General features: G+C 34.9%; 1 pseudogene; it reads left to right on the top strand.

The window, feature by feature from the left end:
• The window catches only part of LOC149206494 (UDP-rhamnose/UDP-galactose transporter 6-like), a 76,070-nt pseudogene that overhangs the window by 42,276 nt on the left and 12,895 nt on the right, over positions 1 to 20,899 (top strand).

Here is a 20,899-nt window from a genome sequence, read left to right as displayed (position 1 = left end):
CTTCCCGTCAAGAAACGTTATATTAAAAATTTTGCCCTTCAAGAGTGATGTTCTCATAATAAATTAACCCTTTCTAATAAAATTTTGATTAAAAAATTACCATTCAATAAATAATTATGTTGAAAATTTTCATATATTTATCGTAAGGAAAAAAAACCAAAATTTGAAAAAACTCAATTGTGGAGGTTTCAATAAAAAGTGTTGAACATTTGAAATTTTATCATTTAAAGTATATAATTTGTCCAAGGAAAAACGCTTGATGGTTATCCATTTCATATATTTAAATTATCATTTAAAGCCAACAGTTTCCATTATGCCACATGAATATTTAGATGCTATATTTGGATAAAGAGAGATTTCCAGAATATAGAGATTACTTCATTCCCAATCAATTTGATTAAATCTACATATTTACAATTGGTCATTAAAATTAAAATTTTGTTTTTTTCACCGTTAGTTAAAGTTTTAACAGATTTATTCGCTGTAAATAAGTTTAAAAACAAAGAATCTTTTTAAAAACAAAAAATAATTTTTGTTTTTATCACTATCGGTTGAAGTTTTAACAGATTTATTTGCTGTAAAATAAGTTTAAAAACCCAGAATCTTTTTGAAAACCAAAAGAAACTTTTAGTGGAATGTCAATTTCTAGGCCAAGAAACCATATTCTGCATAGTGATAAACCCTTGTTTTAAAGAGCTGTGAGCAGTTACACATACAAATCTCTTGTGAAATAAAAAATTAAATTACTTATTAAATCAAAAATTAAAACGTAGCAGCAATCAGACCCACAGTGTTTGAAGAAAAAAAAAATCAATCACTAACCTGAAGCTCAAATTTGCAGTTTCCTGGCAGTTTCCTTGGAGTCAATCTTGAAATTTTCTTGGAGTCAATCTTGAACTGGGCGTGCAAGGTAAGTCTGAATGGGCATATGCCTTGAGAGAGAGTGTCAATGAAGTAAACAGCGCAAAGCTCTTCTGGGCATGTGCAATTTAAGGATGAAGCCAACCACCAACAATATTAACAAGGCTTTCACATTGGCTTTGATTTGCAAATTTTCTATAAAAGAAAGGCGGTGTACATTCTGTAAAAGTAGCAGAAAGCAAGGTGGATTGTGATTCTATATACTATCTGGAAAGTTACCGTTCCTACTCTACTCTGATTCCAGATAATGCGGATCCATAGTTTAATATGTTTCGCTGATTAGAATTTAACATATTTTCAATTAAAAAAACTTGCCCAAAAAATACCCTGTTATATGAAAAGTAAAGGGGCGTAAGTTGTAAGTTGTAACTATACCAACGCTTATTAGAATTTAGCATATTTTCAATTAAAAAACTTGTCCAAAAAATATCCTGTTATATGAAAAAACTTGCCGCGTTTGGTGCTTAAGAACATTTTGGAAAAAGTTTCAAACGTCAAAAATTCGTCTTTTACTCTTCCAGGCACGTCACTCAAAACGAACAATGACAAATTCCAGCCCTCAAATACGTGCAAAAAGCTTTATGACAGCAAAATGCCCATCAAATTCCATCCCTACTTCCGAGATGTCGACTAAAACAAAAGCAAATTGCAAATTTAATTTCTTAATGACTCATACTATTCGTGTCCAAGCCTATTGAAAAAGTCAACGAAATCAATAAACTTCGAGTAAATTTACTTATGGTATCTAAATTTAACTATAGTTGCTGCACGAAAAGATTGTCCCTCAATAGCTTTTGATTCAATTTATTTTGAAGCGACAATACTATCCATCATAGTTAAACTTGATATTGTAAATATTTTAAATTCAATATGACTTATTGATATGATTGGAACTATTTTAAATTCGGTTTGTTTAATCTATAAATTAGGCTTTTTGACCCTTTTTTTTTTTTAATATGCATGCCCCTGCTTTTCATGGTTGAGAAACCGTTCCTTCTCTTCCTCTTCGTTTCTCTCGCACAATTTTGTTGTTAAGTCTAATTTCCATGTAAGAACTGAAGTGTCATATTGCATATAATTATTATATTTATGAGTTACAATTTATTTTTTTCCTCAAAGTTCTATTCCATGCAAAGATGGTCATATTTTTGTGTTACAAGATGTTCTCCTAATGCAGGGGATGGATGCGAGAATAGTAAGCGACACAAGATCATAACTTACAACTACTATTGTTACATAACTATTGGCTGAGTCTGGTTTGCAACTATTTCCATTCATTGTTCTTGTCAAACGCCTGTCTTTTCATCTTGTATGAGCCCCTTGAAACCAAGTTCTTCCTTCATTCCCATCTCATCGACGACTCGTGCCCATCATCTGCCAGATCACTCGGCACTGACACACGCGTGGCACGTCCAGGTGGATACCTCCTTTCCGCAGCCCAGCGTTGTTTTACCTCCTTTCCAATGATGGATCCTTGTGCTGGGAGGGTGACGGGGAACCCAAAACCGTTCCCCCACAATAATTGCCTACAATCCCACGTCACCCAACCTCTGCAATGTTTCGACGGTGCCGGAGGAAATGTCAATCGTTCAAAAGAATTGTTTCATCGGGATTGCCTTTGTCGGAAGTCTGAGCGCATGCAAGATCGTGCTTAGTGGGCCTAGTTCTAAAGGGATGACGTGGACGCTTATCTATGATGCAAAGGTGGACACGTGGAGAAAGCTACCTGACCTGGATGACATGAGAAAGCTATGTGGCCTAAACATGTCATCAAGGTCCCGGAGCTTTCTCCACATGTCTGCCTTTGCATCGTAGATCAGAGTCCCCGTCATCCCCTGAGAATTAGGCCCACTTAGCACGATCTTCCATTCGCCCTAAGCGATCCCCTATTATTACCCATCAAACAGTTCTGTGAACGATTGGCATTCCCTACGGCACCGTCAAAACATTCCAGCGGTTGGGTGACGTGGGATCGTAAACAATTATTGTGTCGAGTTTGGGTTCCCCCTGACCCTCAACGCACAGGAATCCATCATTGGAAGCCAGGTACAACGACGGTGGGGAGCCGAAAGGTGGTAACCACCTGGACGTGCCATGTGTTTCATCGGTAAGAAGAAGATGGAATCGCCCGGTGATCTGGCAGCTGGGCACGACACGACGAGATGATAATGAAGGAAGAAGTTGGGTACTGGAGGCTCAGACACGGTGGCAAGACAGGGGTCTGACAATAAGAGGAAATTAGAATATTTACAAACCAGTCTTATTTGAGGGATAGCAATGACACTTATAGGTCAAGTGGCAATTTATTAAACACAATATTATTATTCTCGCAACCATAACTGTAACACAGAAATCGGCATCTTTACATGTGAAGTTACATGAAACACAATATTATTATTGGTGTGGGTAGCGATACTGTGCCAATGACTATTCTCGCACCCGTAACTGTAACGCAGAAATCGCCATCTTTACATGTAATGGAACTTCACAGTGAAAATTATAAATCATAAATATTAATAATTTACAATCGAGATAAAAATTGTGAGAAAAGAAGGAAAGAGGAAGAGAATTTACCAGTGCATTAAAAAAATTGCTCACTCTTTTCTCCGCCATTACTTCGCCATTACTTCTTACCCTCGTTTATCTATACAATGTACTATATTATATTTATAATTTTAAAAAATCATATTTATAATTTCAAACATGGTTACCAAATTCGTGTACTATATTATTACGCCGTAAGGCGTTTCCTTTTGAAGTGAATTGCCCTAGCCGATGCGGTGTCCTATTGTCGACCATCGATTTGTGGTGTTAGACGATGGAACGAAGTTCGACCGTTGATTCAAAACTGTTATGAAAATGGTTAATGAAGAAGCGTATTACCTGCTTCTCGGTTCTTGCGATTCAAAGAAAATTATGACAATCGTGGATTAAAAACTGTTATGAAAACTGTTAATGAAGAAGCGTATTACGTGCTTCTCAGTTATTGGGATTCAAAGAAAATTATGAAAACGATTAATGAAGAAGCGTCTTCCGTGCTTCCTGCTTGCAAGAAGAAGCCGCTTTAGTTTCAGTTACAGTCTCAGGGTTCAGCTGTCTAATCTGTTATCATTTGACAGAGAAATTGAACGCTTTCCTTGAGTGCTTTCAGAGCTTTCAGAGTATTGATGTGTTTCCATGGTGCAATGACGAGGAACTGTGCTTGGGTTTGGTAGTGGAGGTGGTGCATGCATGTGCTGCAAGGATTTGTATTCATTAACTAAGAGAGGCAAAAGCTGCTGCCTGTGATGATTTAAAGTCCAGAGATATGTCTTAGGTAACTAAGAGAGGCAAAGCAAGAAGAAGCCGCTTTAGTTTCAGTTACAGTCTCAGGGTTCAGCTCTCTAATCTGTTATCATTTGACAGAGAAATTGAATGCTTTCCTTGAGTGCTTTCAGAGCTTTCAGAGTATTGATGTGTTTCCATGGTGCAATGACGAGGAACTGTGCTTGGGTTTGGTAGTGGAGGTGGTGCATGCATGTGCTGCAAGGATTTGTATTCAGTAACTAAGAGAGGCAAAAGCTGCTGCCTGTGATGATTTAAAGTCCAGAGATATGTCTTAGGTAACTAAGAGAGGCAAAAGCTGCTGGTTCTGATGATTTTAAAGTGTCCTTTCTTCCTGCTTTCAGTTTGATTTCATTCAGAGTTAAAGTCCATTATTTCTGCTGTCAATTTCACCTCATTTACTATCTGCTTTCTGTATATGTAGTCAGCGTTTGATCGTGTTCCATCAGCATAATAAGTTAAGCATGTCTTTGCCTATTTAATGATTTAAGCCTTGAATATCCCTATCTGCATTCTCAATCTCAGCCTTTTTCCTTTTATTTGTATGCGTTTTTGAATGTTTTCTGTTACCTTTATTTGTTTTCTTAATCTCAATCTGTACCTGCACTGGTTACATCCTTCTCCTCTAGTCACTTTTCAGTCTATATATCCTTGTTGCTGGCTTTCCCAGACAAGTCCTTTATGTTCATTTTGAAGTGAATAATGTGATAGTTGACTTCTTCACTCTGTTATGTCACTAACATAACATCATTGCCCATTTCAATGCCATCACTTATGGTTACAGTTATCTATTTAGTGTCTACCCAATTTTCTTGCTTGCTATCTGTTTGATCTCTACATTATTATCTTACTGCAGTGGCTAAGATTCAGTTTTCTATTCTAGTATATATCATATACACTGTAATGATCTCTATAAGACAACCACAGATTTGCAGTAGAATGCCATCTCCCAGACCTTGAAGTTTAGAATTTGTGCTGAGCGTCTGTTGGTTTCACTTAAAGATGCGGCTACAAATCATATGCTTGGTTAGTAGCTACACAGAATCGATGGCCTTATTAATTCAGAGTATTGGGATTGGCATGACAGTCAGTTAGTTCTCCTTAGCTTAGCGGGCACAGTTTTATCTATAAACAGATTTTACTTTAACACGTAAAGAATCATATCTTGTACTCTGTGAGCTTGCATAATGATAAAATGGATAACATATCGCACGACAGGTTTCCAATTTTCCATTGCAATGTAGACTTGAATCTTCTGCCTATCTGTACTTTAATCTGCTCCAATCTGCAATTCAAAGATTGTTCCCTGTGCAAATCGCAGTGGACCAGAGTTCTCAGTGTCGAATTGAATGGGAAGCCGAACGATTAAAAGCAGTCTTCCTGTCATTCTCCTGTTGTATTCCGTCTACCCTTGCGCGCTGTTTAGCTTATTCCTCGTTAAGTTCGTCATTTCGACCTTTTACACGCCATTTCATTCGCCCAACTTAGGTTCTTGCTCACTAATTTTCTGTCAAAGGTTTTATCAGACCTTTCCACCGCTGTTTGCAGGGCCTTTCAAGTTCTCAGGGCGGAATTCGACCGGTCTGTTATCCTCCAGGTTGGCATTAACTAACCCTTTACCCACATTTTTTCTATCTACAAAAAGCCTTTTTAAATTTCTGTATTTGAGGCTTTGAATTGATCACGGTATAATTTTGCTCAGGTACATGTTTTGAACCTTTTCTATCTTAACAAAAGTAAAAACATTGCCAAAATAAATGGGTATGTTTATGCACACTATAAAAATCATCAGACATAAATGTTTGTCCTGATAAAGAAATGATATCTCAATGCGTTTTTTTGAGATTAAAATGTTTGAAATTGCAGTGATGTTTGTTCACACTAATTGTCCGCAAACGAAGAAAAATGAAAAGAAAATATTCATACGAAAAAAGGTTACTGAAAGTATGAAAATGCATGATTGAATTTGCTAAGCAGCTTCTGCTCCTTTTAACAGAGACAGGGAGCACATATATCCTTGACAGAGGCCACGTATACTAATTGTTTATGTAATATGGACCTCATTGTAATGACATGGAAGAGCGTATTGCCCAAGGCAAGTATGGCAAAGAAGACCAATCCTTGCACACCGATGGCGTCACATGGTTTTTTTCCAGGACAACGCAGTCTCAAAGGCTCCCATGGATGAGGGTAATGTAAATAATTGGCTCATTTCACCAACGCACAATTGGCTTAAAATTTTGGTTGAACAACTTTTTGACATGAGCAAAAGCGGGGTGATTACCATGCAAATTTCTCCATGATATTTTCAATTAGTTAAAGGAATTTTATTTCTTAGAAAGAATAATTTTTTTTGGTGGGTTCGATCTTTGAGCTAGTATTTAGATTAAAATTGTGCGGAAATTTCACTGTGCAGAAAGCTCCACACAAACAAAGCTCCACATGCTTGTCTGCAAACGAAGATCCTCTGCACAAGTTACTGAAAAACTAACAACTATCATCTCCACAGACATCTCTGCAAAGGGGAACTAGTCACAAAGCACGCTCTATATCATGTGCATTGGTTCATATTACCGTAAGAATGAACGAAGTGAAATGCTTTTATTTTCTATTGAAATATTTCCGCTTCCTCAAAACTGGGCATGCAGAGTTAACCAGTTTTTATGGTAATCTATACGATGATTATATCACTTCACATGCAGGTACCGCTACGGTCATATCCTATTAATTGTGATAGTTGGCCCAACCTTTGACTCTGTGGATCGATCTAAGTTTCAATCACTTTCCCCCTCAAACTGACTCCCTTTCCAACTCTTGTCAATTGATTGTGATGGTTACCGTTCATTTATACAACTAGATGCAAAGGATAATTCATGTGTTTGATGATCGTTGACTCCTGCACCATCATCATTTATCTTCAATGCTACCGGAACCCTAATTACGCGGAGTGTGAGTTAACGATCTCAATATTTTGTTAGTGCATAATCTTAGTCTTGCCGCAAGCTCCACACTATCGAAACTAGGCACATCAAGCTTGCCAGATTAAGATCCGCGAGGATATATAGTTTGTGGAGCATTAATGGTGCCAATAATGAACACACAAGGTGGGTCCATAGGGATAACATCCCAATTTACTAGTATACTCCATGGACTATCATGATTGGTACGGGGCTCCTTGCATGTTTAATGATCAACTAACTCTACAATGTCTTCATTTGATGCTTTCTTTAAGAACGAATGTGTTGCGCAGAGGCTTTCATTGTGCGGAGGTAAATGTGCTGTGCAATGTATTTCATTGTGCGTAGGTAAAATGCGCTGTGCAATGGATTTCATTGTGCCGAGGTGAATGTGTTGTGCAAAGGCTTTCATTGTGTGGAGGTAAATGTGTTGTGCAATGGATTTCATTGTGTCGAGGTGAATGTGTTGTGCAAAGGCTTTCATTGTGTAGAAGTGTAGAGTAACTCCACACAATGAAAGTTTCCGCATAATGATCTCTTCTCACAATGAAAGTCAAACAATATTATTTATTTTATTGATTGTAACAATATGGAAATGCAGTGTAAGAAAACAATGCGGTGTAAGTCGACAACATGGTCTGTGGAACATGAATATGGGGTGGAACATGAACATGGTATCTAATGCACACACACTCATAGCTATGGCTCACCATTACCGCTGTCCATTGCCACTACTTAAATTACCTTTCAAAACAAAAAATCCAATCACTACACTGCTACTTCGAAAACAAAAAATCCAATCACTACACTACTACTTTCAGATTATCAATATTTGTAGAGCTATAACTCTATTAACGCTGATAGTATATGCCACCCATTAATAAATTATTAATGCTGGTAGTATATGCCACCTATTACATTTACTAAATACAAAATCCAATAAATAATATATACTACCCAATACATTAATGAAGCTGTATCTCCACAATTATTGATTGGGTACTTCCACTACTTCCAACAACTATCACTTTCCATCATAGCTATGCTATTGCACTCCTATGGCTAACTCGATACACTATGTAATACTCTTATGTAGACGATTCTCGCTTTGCATTCCAATAAATATCAGTTTCAGGTACCGTGTTTCAGATCGTTAATACTACTCACTTGGGATGGAACACTACACACTTTTGGGGATTATGCCTGAGTTAAATTCATAAATAATTAATAGTTGGAGATATAGTTTAGGTAAATTATCCTTCGTATTTCTATTTAGATGTCTTAGCTTGCGAAGTCATGTTAGATGGTTCCATTCGTTCTGTTTACAAAATATTGCAAGCTCCGTAATCCTTCGTCTCAACCCCTGGAACCTCAGGATAAATGGCACACCGTAAAGCGAACTGATGGTCCCAAGAACTCAACTCTATCCCCTGCTAAACAATCTCCTCCGCTTAGTGCGACGATATCTCTATAGGTACCAAAGGCAATGACAATGGGACAACCCACTAAACAAATTCAATAACTGAAAAGATGTGCTCAGAGTCATTGTGCAATGATGTGCTCAGAGTCATTGTCTGAATACCGTATCCATTGTTAAATAGATTCCCGTATCCACAAGAACCAGCCATGGTTGTTGATGATGTTTATCACCATAAAATGTTGCATGAGCTAATGTCGATGGCCCTGGTTGATATGTCCCACGGTAAGTACCTACAGTTTATGTTACAGACATATATTTGCTGATCGTGGTAAAGCATGCTGTCAACATTGCTACTGTTCGAGACTTCATGGCATTCATATCTACTGCCAATGACATCCTCGTTAGTTAAGATTTCTTTCATTTTCTTCTATTTGCCGGATCAATTGTGATAAGTAATCATGTTTTTCACAACAACTACCTCACACCAACTTCTGATGAAATTCTTTAAAACATGAGTCCAAGAATTTTTTATTACATCAAATGTGCAGCGTGCGGAAACATGAGTCCAAAAAAATGTCATTACATCAAATGTGCGGTGTGCGGAGCTCCACACTTCCCACAGCTCTGCACTCCCGCACTATTTCTCGTTGCAGTTCATCTTTCAATATTCTAAAGAAATCATGACATATTGAAAACACTGATATTTTTACAAAACACATGGCAGTACAGATGTACTAGAAAGCCCATAACATTACCAGAAAATACAATCTTTTACCACATCAAAATTGCGTACTTTGTAAATCTGTCATGATTTTTAAAAAGGTCAAATTTTATAGCAATACTCTCAACCAGTCAAATGGATGGATAAATTTTCAAATTTATTCGATCGATATAGTCGAATTTGTTGCGTCCAAATGATTTTGACATGTTACACGATAAGATGTAAGATTTCTTATGCTAAACGAAGAAAAAGGAAAAGAAAATATTCATACGAAAAAAGGTTACTGAAAATATGAAAATGCATGATTGAATTTGCTAACCAGCTTCTGCTCCTTTTAACAGAGACAGGGAGCACATATATCCTTGACAGAGGCCACGTATACTAATTGTTTATGTAATATGGACCTCATTGTAATGACATGGAGGAGCGTATTGCCCAAGGCAAGTATGGCAAAGAATACCAATGCTTGCACACCGATGGCGTCACATGGTTTTTTTCCAGGACAACGCAGTCTCAAAGGCTCCCATGGATGAGGGTTAGGTTAGATATTCACGATTTTAGGGTTTTACTAATAAAAATCATGTAACAAATCCTTATTAATCTTAATTAAAATGTTAATGAATGAAAAACTGACTTCAAAATTAAGTAACCCCTCACTAAATATGAAAAATACATATTTCTTTGAGTAAAATATAATAGTGCTCATCGTATGAATAAAAGTGGAGTTTAAAACTATTTTAAAACAAATAGAGTTCCCACCTTTGCATGAGAAACCATGAGTAAAGATTATAATGATTCGTGAGAATTCATGTTAATCTTGGAGTGCTCATCGTATGAATAAAAGTGGAGTTTAAACTATTTTAAAACAAATAGAGTTCCCACCTTTGCATGAGAAACCATGAGTAAAGATTATAATGATTCGTGAGAATTCATGTTAATCTTGGATTTTTGAAGGAGGTGTTAGGTGTTTTGTGCCCAAGGATTAACCTGGAAGGCTCACACTATAATGTGCAAGGAGACAAAGTGAAAAACTTGATTTTGGAACAAAAGATACTTAAACATTTTGACATAACCTTCCTCATTTTTTTTCATGCAGCCAGACTTGCAATTTTATGAGCAAGAAAAAAAATATTATTAAGTCTCGGTGCATTTGTTCGAATTCTGAGTCAGAGAAAGAATTTCAGAGCAAATGCAAATTCCTCTGCCTAACCTTGATGGGAATATCTCTTCTCGAGGTACTGGTATTCAGTATATTTTACAGCGTCCCAGGCAACAAATTCTGCAAATGTCTAGACCTGTAGATTCATGTGTTGGCTGCAGAAAAGTTGTTCGGTTTATTAATATGAACTAAGATAATTTTTATTGCAATTATGATGTAATACAGGAACAAATGATCGAAAGCGGAAGAGCCTCGAGGATCAACCAACTCAGTAGGATGTTTCCACTTCTGGTGGTAAATTGTCTTCTATGCAAATTCCTTTGCCTAACCTTGATGGGAATATCTCTTCTCCAGGCACTGGTATTCAGTCTACTTTGCAGGCTAGGTAATTAAATAAATGCAGAGAAGGAGACGATGTGTTCTTACATTGCAAATCAATTCCTGGAAGTTTGGACATATATTAAATAAATGCCCGATAACTGCTTTTGGTCAGTTACAATGAGATGCATATCAAAGTTTCTTTGAGATAATGCATATCAAAGTTTCTTTGAGATATTTATAGTTTTATCTTTGAGTGTGGGTATGCTTGATTGTTGGCTGTCTAGGTGGTGAGTTGAATATCTGTAATTAGGGTTTTATTTCACCGAAATGGATTATTTTGATGATTGGGGTTATGTGTCATCTCCAGACATGTGGTTCTCTTTCCGGAAACTACCAAATTGCTTCCCAAGAACCGACTTCTCAATGACGTAAGCACCGCATTTTTGTTCTTAAATGTTATGTTTAATGCAAATGCATCTGTTTTGCCAACTTCCCAATGTGGTAATCAACAGCTAATTTGTTTTCAAATGCCATTTTTAATGCAAATTTATCTGTTTTGCCAACTTCCCAATGTGGTAATCAGCACCTAATTTGTTTTCAAATGCCATTTTTAATGCAATAATCTGTTGGTTTGTTTTATTTTATATTTTTATTATTATTATAAACATATTAATAATTTTAACCAAATTGATATTATTTTTGGTCCAGAACAAATGGTGAGCCATTGGAGTTTAGCAGTCTCGTGGATGGGTGCACTATGCCGCCATTCATCGTCCTGAGCCACACATCATGGTATTCAAAAGACCTTTGAATTACCAGCAAAACCAGCAGCAACACGCTGGGGCTCAATCTCAACTTATGGGTCTGAAAGCCTAGTGAGTTTATCAACACTATCAAACCGTGTTAGTGATGCTTGTCATGAATTAACATGTATTCTTAGTCGTAGAATAGGCCTCAAGCCAGGGGCAGACCCTGCATCCAATTTTGAGCTTTTCATTCTTTGTTGGACAAGCCTTTGTTTTTAGACCTGCTTGAAGGGAGTTGCATTGGAAGATCGACAAAATTAATTCAAACACAAACAATGAAAAACAAATAACTCAAAACTCTCTTAAAATTTTCCAGAGGTGCAAATATCTTGATATATAAACAATGCCTCAGAGGCTGGAAGAATCGAGTTTGACTTATATATATAATTTTGTAGAGACAGAGCAAGAAATATAATTTTGCTCAGGTACATGTTTTGAATCTTTTCTATCTTAATAAAAAGTAAAAACATTGCCAAAATAAATGGGTATGTTATGCACACTATAAAAATCATGAGACATAAATGTTTGCCCTGGATAAAGAAAAGATATCTCAATGCGTTTTTTAGAGATTAAAATGTTTGAAATTGCATTAATGTTTGTTCACACTAATTGTCCGCAAACGAAGAAAAAGAAAAAGAAAATATTCATACGAAAAAAGGTTACTGAAAGTATGAAAATGCATGATTGAATTTACTAAGCAACTTCTGCTCCTTTTAACGGAGACAGGGAGCACATACATCCTTGACAGAGGCCATGTATACTAATTGTTTATGTAATATGGACCTCATTGTAATGACATGGAGGAGCGTATTGCCCAAGGAAAGTATGGCAAAGAAGACCAATCCTTGCACATCGATGGTGTCACATGGTTTTTTTCCCAGGACAGTCTCAAAGGCTCCCATGGATGAGGGTTAGGTTAGATATTCACGATTTTAGGGTTTTACTAATAAAAATCATGTAACAAACCCTTCTTAATCTTAATTAAAATTTCAATGAATGAAAAACTGACTTCAAAATTAAGTAACCCCTCACTAAAAATTTGGCAAGGAAAAATACATATTTCTTTGAATAAAATATGATAGTGCTCATCGTATGAGCAAAAGTGGAGTTTAAACCATTTTAAAACAAATAGAGTTCCCACCTTTGCATGAGAAACCATGAGTAAAGATTATAATGATTCGTGAGAATGCATGTTAATCCTGGATCTTTGGAGGTGTTCGGTGTTCTGTGCCCAAGGATTAACCTGTAAGGCTCACACTATAATGTCCAAGGAGATAGTGAAAAACTTGATTCTGGAACAAAAGATACTTAAACATTTTGACATAACCCTCATTTTTAATGCGATAATCTGTTTGTTTGTTTTATTTTATATTTTTATTATTATAACATATTAATAATTTTAACCAAATTTATATTCTTTTTGGTCCAGAACGAATGGCAAGCCATTGGAGTTCAGCAGTCTCATGGATGGGTGCACTATGCCATTCATTGTCTTGAGCATCATGTTATTAAGAAGACCTTTGAATTACCAGCAAAACCAGCAGCAACAGGCTGGGGCTCAATATCAACTTATGGGTCTGATAGAAACCGTGTTAGTGATGCCTATCATGAATTAACATGTATTCTTAGTCGTAGAATAGGCCTTAAGCCAGTGGCAGACCCTGCATCCAATTTTGAGATTTTCATTCTATGTTGGACATGCCTTTGTTTTTAGACCTGCTTGAAGGGAGTTGCATTGGAAGATCGACAAAATTAATTCAAACACAAACAATGAAAAACAAATAACTCAAAACTCTCTTAAAATTTTCCAGAGGTGAAAATATCTGGATATATAAAGAATGCCTTAGAGGCTGGAAGAAATATATAATTTTGCAGAGACAACAATAAATAGAATTTTGCTCAGGTACATGTTTTGAATCTTTTCTATCTTAAAAAAAGTAAAAACATCGCCAAAATAAATGGGTATGTTATGCACACTATAAAAATCATGAGACATAAATGTTTGCCCTGGATGAAATGATATCTCAATGCATTTTTTAGAGATTAAAATGTTTGAAATTGCAGTAATGTTTGTTCACACTAATTGTCCGCAAACGAAGAAAAAGGAAAAAAAAAATATTCATTCGAAAAAAGGTTACTGAAAGTATGAAAATGCATGATTGAATTGGCTAAGCAGCTTCTGGTCCTTTTCACAAAGACAGGGAGCACATACATCCTTGACAGAGGCCACGTATACTAATTTTTTATGTAATATGGACCTCATTGTAATGACATGGAGGAGCGTATTTCCCAAGGCACATATGGCAAAGAAGACCAATCCTTGCACACCGATGGCATCACATAGCTTTTTTCCTAGGACAATGCAATCTCAAAGGCTCCCATGGATGAGGGTTAGGTTAGATATTCACAATTTTAGGGTTTTACTAATAAAAATCATGTAACAAACCCTTATTAATCTTAATTAAAAATTTAATGAATGAAAAACTGAATTCAAAATTAAGTAACCCCTCACTAAATATTTGGCAAGGAAAAATACATATTTCTTTGACTAAAATATGATAGTGCTCATTGTATCAATAAAAAGTGGAGTTTAAACCATTTTAAAACAAATAGAGTTCCCACCTTTGCATGAGAAACCATGAGTAAAGATTATAATGATTCGTGAGAATGCATGTTAATCTTGGATCTTTGAAGGAGGTGTTAGGTATTCTGTGCCCAAGGATTAACATGGAAGGGTCACACTAGAATGTGCAAGGATACAATGTGAAAAACTTGGTTTTGGAACAAAAGATACTTAAACATTTTGACATAACCCTCATTTTTTTTCATGCAGCCAGACTTGCAATTTTATGAGCAAGAAAAAATATATTATTAAGTCTCGCTACATTTGTTCGAATTCTGAGTCAGAGAAAGAATTTCAGACCAAATGCAAATTCCTCTGCCTAACCTTGACGGGAATATCTCTTCTCCAGGTACTGATATTCAGTGTATTTTACACCGTCCCATGCAACAAATTCTGCAAATGTCTAGACCTGTAGATTCATGTGTTGGTTGCAGAAAAGTTGTTCAGTTTATTAATGTGGACTAAGATCTTTTTTATTGCAATTATGATGCAATACAGGAACAAATGATCGAAAGCGGAAGAGCCCCAAGGATCAACCAACGGAGCAGGATGTTTCCACTTCTGGTGGTAAATTGTCTTCTATGCAAATTCCTTTGCCTAACCTTGATGGGAATATCTCATCTCCAGGTATTGGTATTCTGTCTACTTTGCAGGCCAGGTAATTAAAAAAATGCAGAGAAGGAGACGATGTGTCCACGTTGTTCTTACATTGCAAATCATTTCCTGGAAGTTTGGGCATATATTAAATAAATGCCAATCAGATGCATATCAAAGTTTCTTTGAGATAATGCATATCAAAGTTTCTTTGAGATATTTATAGTTTTATCTTTGAGTATGGGTATGCTTGATCGCTGGCTGTCTAGGTGGTGAGTTGAATATCTGTAATTAGGGTTTTATTTCACCCAAATGGATTATTTTGATGATTGAGCATTATGTGTCATCTCGAGACGTGTGGTTCTCCCTCTGGAAACTGCCAAATTGCTTCCCAAGAACCGACTTCTCAATGAAGTAAGCACCGCATTTTTGTTCTCAAATGTTATTTTTAATGCAAATGCATCTGTTTTGCCAACTTCCCAATGTGGTAATCAGCAGCTAATTTGTTTTCAAATGCCATTTTTAATGCAAATGCATCTGTTTTTCCAACTTCCCAATGTGGTAATCAGCACCTAATTTGTTCTCAAATGCCATTTTTAATGCGATAATCTGTTTTTTTGTTTTGTTTTTTATTTTTATTATTAGAAACATATTAATAATTTTAACCAAATTGATATTGTTTTTGGTCCACAACGAATAGTGAGCCATTGTAGTTCAGCAGTCTCGTGGATGGGTGCACTATGCCATTCATCGTGCTGAGCCACACATCATGTTATTCAGAAGACCTTTGAATTACCAGCAAAACCAGCAGAAACAGGTTGGGGCTCAATCTCAACTTATGGGTCTGAAAGCCCAGTGAGTTTATCAACACTATCAAACAGTTTTAGTGATGCTAGTCATGAATTAACATGTATTCTTTGTTGTAGAATAGGTCTTAAGCTAGGGGCAGACCCTGCATCCAATTTTGAGCTTTTCATTCTTTGTTGGACAAGCCTTTGTTTTTAGACCTACTTGAAGGGAGTTGCAATGGAAAATCGACAAAATTAATTGAAACACAAACAATGAAAAACAAATAACTCAAAACTTGCTTAAAATTTTCCAGAGGTGCAAATATCCAGATATATAAAGAATGCCTCAGAGGCTGGAAGAATTGAGTTTGACTGATATATATAATTTTGCAGAGATAGAGCAAGAAATAGAATTTTTCTCAGGTACATGTTTTGAATCTTTTATATCTTAAAAAATGTAAAAACATTGCCAAAATAAATGGGTATGTTATGCACACTATAAAAATCATGAGACATAAATGTTTGCCCTGGATAAAGAAATGATATCTCAATGCATTTTTTAGAGATTAAAATGTTTGAAATTGCAGTAATGTTTGTTCACACTGATTGTCCGCAAACGAAGAAAAAGGAAAAAAAAATTATTCATTCGAAAAAAGGTGACTGAAAGTATGAAAATGCATGATTGAATTTGCTAAGTAGCTTCTGCTCCTTTTCACAGAGACAGGGAGCACATACATCCTTGATAGAGGCCACGTATACTAATTGTTTATGTAATATGGACCTCATTGTAATGACATGGAGGAGCATATTGCCCAAGGCACATATGGCAAAGAAGACCAATCCTTGCACATCGATGGCGTCACATACGTGGTGAGTTGAATATCTGTAATTAGGGTTTTATTTCACCCAAATGGATTATTTTGATGATTTGGCGTTATGTATCATCCCCAGACATGTGGTTCTCCCTCCGGAAACTGCCAAATTTCTTTCCAAGAACTGACTTCTCAATGAGGTAAGCACTGCATTTTTGTTCTCAAATGCTATTTTTAATGCAAAAGCATCTGTTTTGCCAACTTTCCAATGTGGTGATCAACACCTAATTTGTTTTCAAATGCCATTTTTAATGCGATAATCTGTTTGTTTGTTTTATATTTTATTTTTATTATTATAAACATATAATAATTTTAACCAAATTGATATTCTTTTTGGTCCAGAACGAATGGCGAGTCATTGGAGTTCAGCAGTCTCGTGGGTGGGTGCACTATGCCATTCATCGTCCTGAGCCACACATCATGTTATTCGAAGACCTTTGAATTACCAACAAAACCAGCAGCAACAGGCTGGGGTGCAATCTCAACCTATGGGTGTGAAAGCCCAATGAGTTTTATTGTGGGCAAGGCGGGGGCTCAATCTCAACCTATGGGTCTGAAAGCCCAGTGAGTTTTATTGTGCGCAAAGCGGACTGGCCTGCCCCGATGTGCCCAATTTTGAATGATTGATTGGATTTTATTATATAAATAATTGAGAGAAATGAAGAATAATAATTTGTATAATTTTGATTGAGGATTTATTTTATTTTAGGCAATTTATTGACTAGGTTTAGTTTGAATGATGATTTGTATAATTTTGATTTAAGGATTTTTTTTTTTGGGCAATTTATTGACTAGATTTAGTTTGAATGATTGAATTATTATAATATTTATTATTTTGAACCAAAATACAATTCTTTCAATTTAACATTTCTATCGGCCTCTCTTTGCACCTTTTGGGCCAATTGCTAGTTATATTAGGTTACTTGAAAAATCGGTCTCCTACAATGTATTTTAGGTATTAGAAGAGGGAAATGGTTATTTCCCCATTGATTGAGGAATCATTTAGGCAATTTGAATCTTGTAGAAAAGATCTGTGTTGGTTCAGCTTGGGCCCGAAACTTTTTTGTTGTCATAATTAATGAATGCATTAGGTTGACCATAACAAAATATCCAATTTCAGAATACACATTATCATCCACCCTTGCGATCAACAATGTCCGTTCACATGTCGCTATTCTTCCCCACTCTATGCCTTACGGCGTTTCCTTTGCAACATAAGGTGCAAATGCTAGTATTTATAATTTTAAAAAATCATATTTATAATTTCAAACATAGTGAAAAAATTCGATTACCTAAAATACAATACGGGAAAAATTGGGAAGTAGAGATCTTTCAAAATTAAATTATTTTTAAATTAAAAAAAATAAAAAAATCTATATTCTAATATATATTTAAAAAAAAATCATATTATCAAGTCCTAAATTTTAATATAAACCCTTAAAAATAAGAAAAAATAACAACATTATTAATTAATAACTAAAACAACATAATTCTCTCCTTGTAGATTTAGCGTTTCCAGTGAAACAAACTTTCAAAGAGTTGTTTACAGTGTAGATTTTGTTAGTCCACATATGCATTATACTCAATTCAAAACAGACCGAAAGGGAGAAACACACCCCAACTTTAATTCATCTTTTCCATTTTGTTACTAATGTGGAATAAGGGAAGTATAAAACTCAAATAAAAAAAATTGGAGAATATATATTTTATAATTATTTATAGATAAGAATTTGTTTTTCTTTGTTATAGGAGTTTATTATTTTTAATACGTATAAACATACTATTTTTTTACTATATTTTAATATATAATTTATTGTTTTTTACAACTATAACTTTTTTAATATGCAATTTATTATTTACTATACTTTTTTAATATAGAAATTTCTATTATATATATATATATATATATATATATATATATATATATATATATATATATATATATATATATTAACAAAAAAACTTTACCAAGTTAAATAATAAATGTAGTTTTTTTTAATATAAAAAAATATGTTTTAAACAACATAGAAATTTCTATTTTTAAATATTCAATTTTATACTAATATTTTTTTTTATTAAATTTCATCATAATTGTAATATTAGTAACATACCATTTTATTAAATTCCATTATGATTATAATATTCTTAATATACCATTTACAATTTATCATAATTGTAATATTTTTAACCTACCATCTTACTAAATTCCATCATAACTGTAATATCCTTGACATACTATTTATACTTTATTATAATTTTTTTAATATAAATTTTTTTATTTACCAAATTCCATCTATCATTGTAATAAGTTAATAAGTTTAACGTACCATTTAAAGTTTATTATAAAAAAAAAATTAATATAAAAAAATTATTTAAAAAAAAAAAAAAATGTACCGAATTCCAATTTCCGAATTTACCGCCGAATCGAACCGTACTGCCGTATTTCCGAATTTTTCTGGCCAGTAAGGCCGAACTTGGTAGCTATGATTTCAAATTGTTTTATAATTAGAATCATTTAAACATTATATTTATAATTTTTAAAAAATCATATTTATAATTCCAAATTGTTTTATAATTAGAATCATTAAAGAGTTATCTATAATTAGCAAAAAAAAAAGTAAGCAATAAACATGGAAAAAACAAATACAAATAGGTGGTACATGAAAAAAAATATATATCTAATTTATAGATTAAACCTACTCAATTTAAAATATTTTCAAAATAAAACTCCAGTAATTTATAGATTTCACTTTTTCATTAAAAATATCGACAGACCATATCAAAATAAGAGTCCAATCATTGTTATTCACCAGATGATATTTCACTGTTTTTACTAAAATAACCAACAACAATACACATAAATCCACAGAAAAACCCTACTCAATGAGATCTCATTATCTTTGGCTAAAAACCTCTCAATGGGATCTCATTATTCTTGACCAAAAACCTAATCCACAGAAAAACCCAACTCAATGAGATCTCATTATCCTTGGCCAAAACCCTCTCAATGAAATCTCATTATCCTTGGCCAAAAACCTGGCCAAGACGGCCAACTCAATGAGATCTCATTATCTTTGGCCAAAAAACCCTTAATGAGATCTCATTATTCTTGGCCAAAAAACCTAATCCACGGAAAAACCCAACTCAATGAGATCTCATTATCCTTGGCCAAAACCCTTTCAATGAAATCTCATTATCCTTGGCCAAAAACCTGGCTAAGACGGCCAAGTGAGCCTTCAGCGCTCACCTCGAAGCCTACATTACAGTGAATGTCTTCCCAGCATTTTATAGGCTCCATTATATGCAATACCATGGACAAAAAACCATGGGTGCACAATACTATGTGCCCCAAAACCATCATTGTTTACCTAGTCAACTTTGACTCTATCCCGAATCAAGTTTACCACTAACTAACTTTTTATAGGCTCCATTACATGCAATACCATGGAAAAAAAACCATGGGTGCACAATACTATGTGCCCCAAAACTATCATTGTTTACCTTGTCACCATCATTACCTCGTCACCATCATTGTTTACCTAGTCAACTTTGACTCTATCCCGAATCAAGTTTACTGCTAAGTGAGAACCCTGCTCACTCTAGCCCTTACCCCCTCCCCCCAAACTAATTTTTACACGGAATATTTTTTACCCGACATCCCCCTATCACCCAGGTCTAAGGGGATGCATGTCTTACTAGGTCTTAGAGTTGTATGCCCATTTACATGAAATAATATTTGACTCCATTATATATATATATATATATATATATATATATATATATATATATATATATATATATATATATATATATATTACTCTTGACATCGATGTCTATATAAAAAGAACCCATCTACTAGATTACATGGGTCGCCAATGTAACCACCAATTATCTAGGTGTTCTTTTCACATACATAGTTCATCAATTAATTGATCCACGTGCACATATTCTCCTCATCCACTGAATCTCTTATGACACATTTTTCTTGCTACTCATTTCCGTTTCTTTAATTAGTTAGTCCATCCACTATAACGATGAACTGCGACACATTTTTCTTGCTACTCATTTCTGTTCCTTTAATTAGTTAGTCCATCCACTATAACGATGAACTGCTACTCATTTCTGTTCCTTTAATTAGTTAGTCCATCCACTATAATGATGAACTGCGACACATTTTTCTTGCTACTCATTTCCGTTCCTTTAATTAGTTAGTCCATCCACTATAACGATGAACTGCTACTCATTTCCATTCCTTTAATTAGTTGATCCATCCACTATAACGATGAGCAAAGCTATGCATACATGTAGCTCACAGCCTCGAGGCCCTAAAAACTACCAAAGAATGATGGGGCCAATGTATAGGCTTGGCGCACCATCATTCTCCTCCACTACC

This window comes from Pinus tabuliformis, chromosome 1_2, assembly GCF_031772625.1.
Source record: "Pinus tabuliformis cultivar Carrire ecotype Pingquan chromosome 1_2, CPIR1, whole genome shotgun sequence".
In the NCBI taxonomy this organism is placed as follows: Eukaryota; Viridiplantae; Streptophyta; class Pinopsida; order Pinales; family Pinaceae; genus Pinus; species Pinus tabuliformis.
Note: the sequence above shows the minus strand (reverse complement) of the source record. Positions and strands in the feature narration are given on the sequence as shown.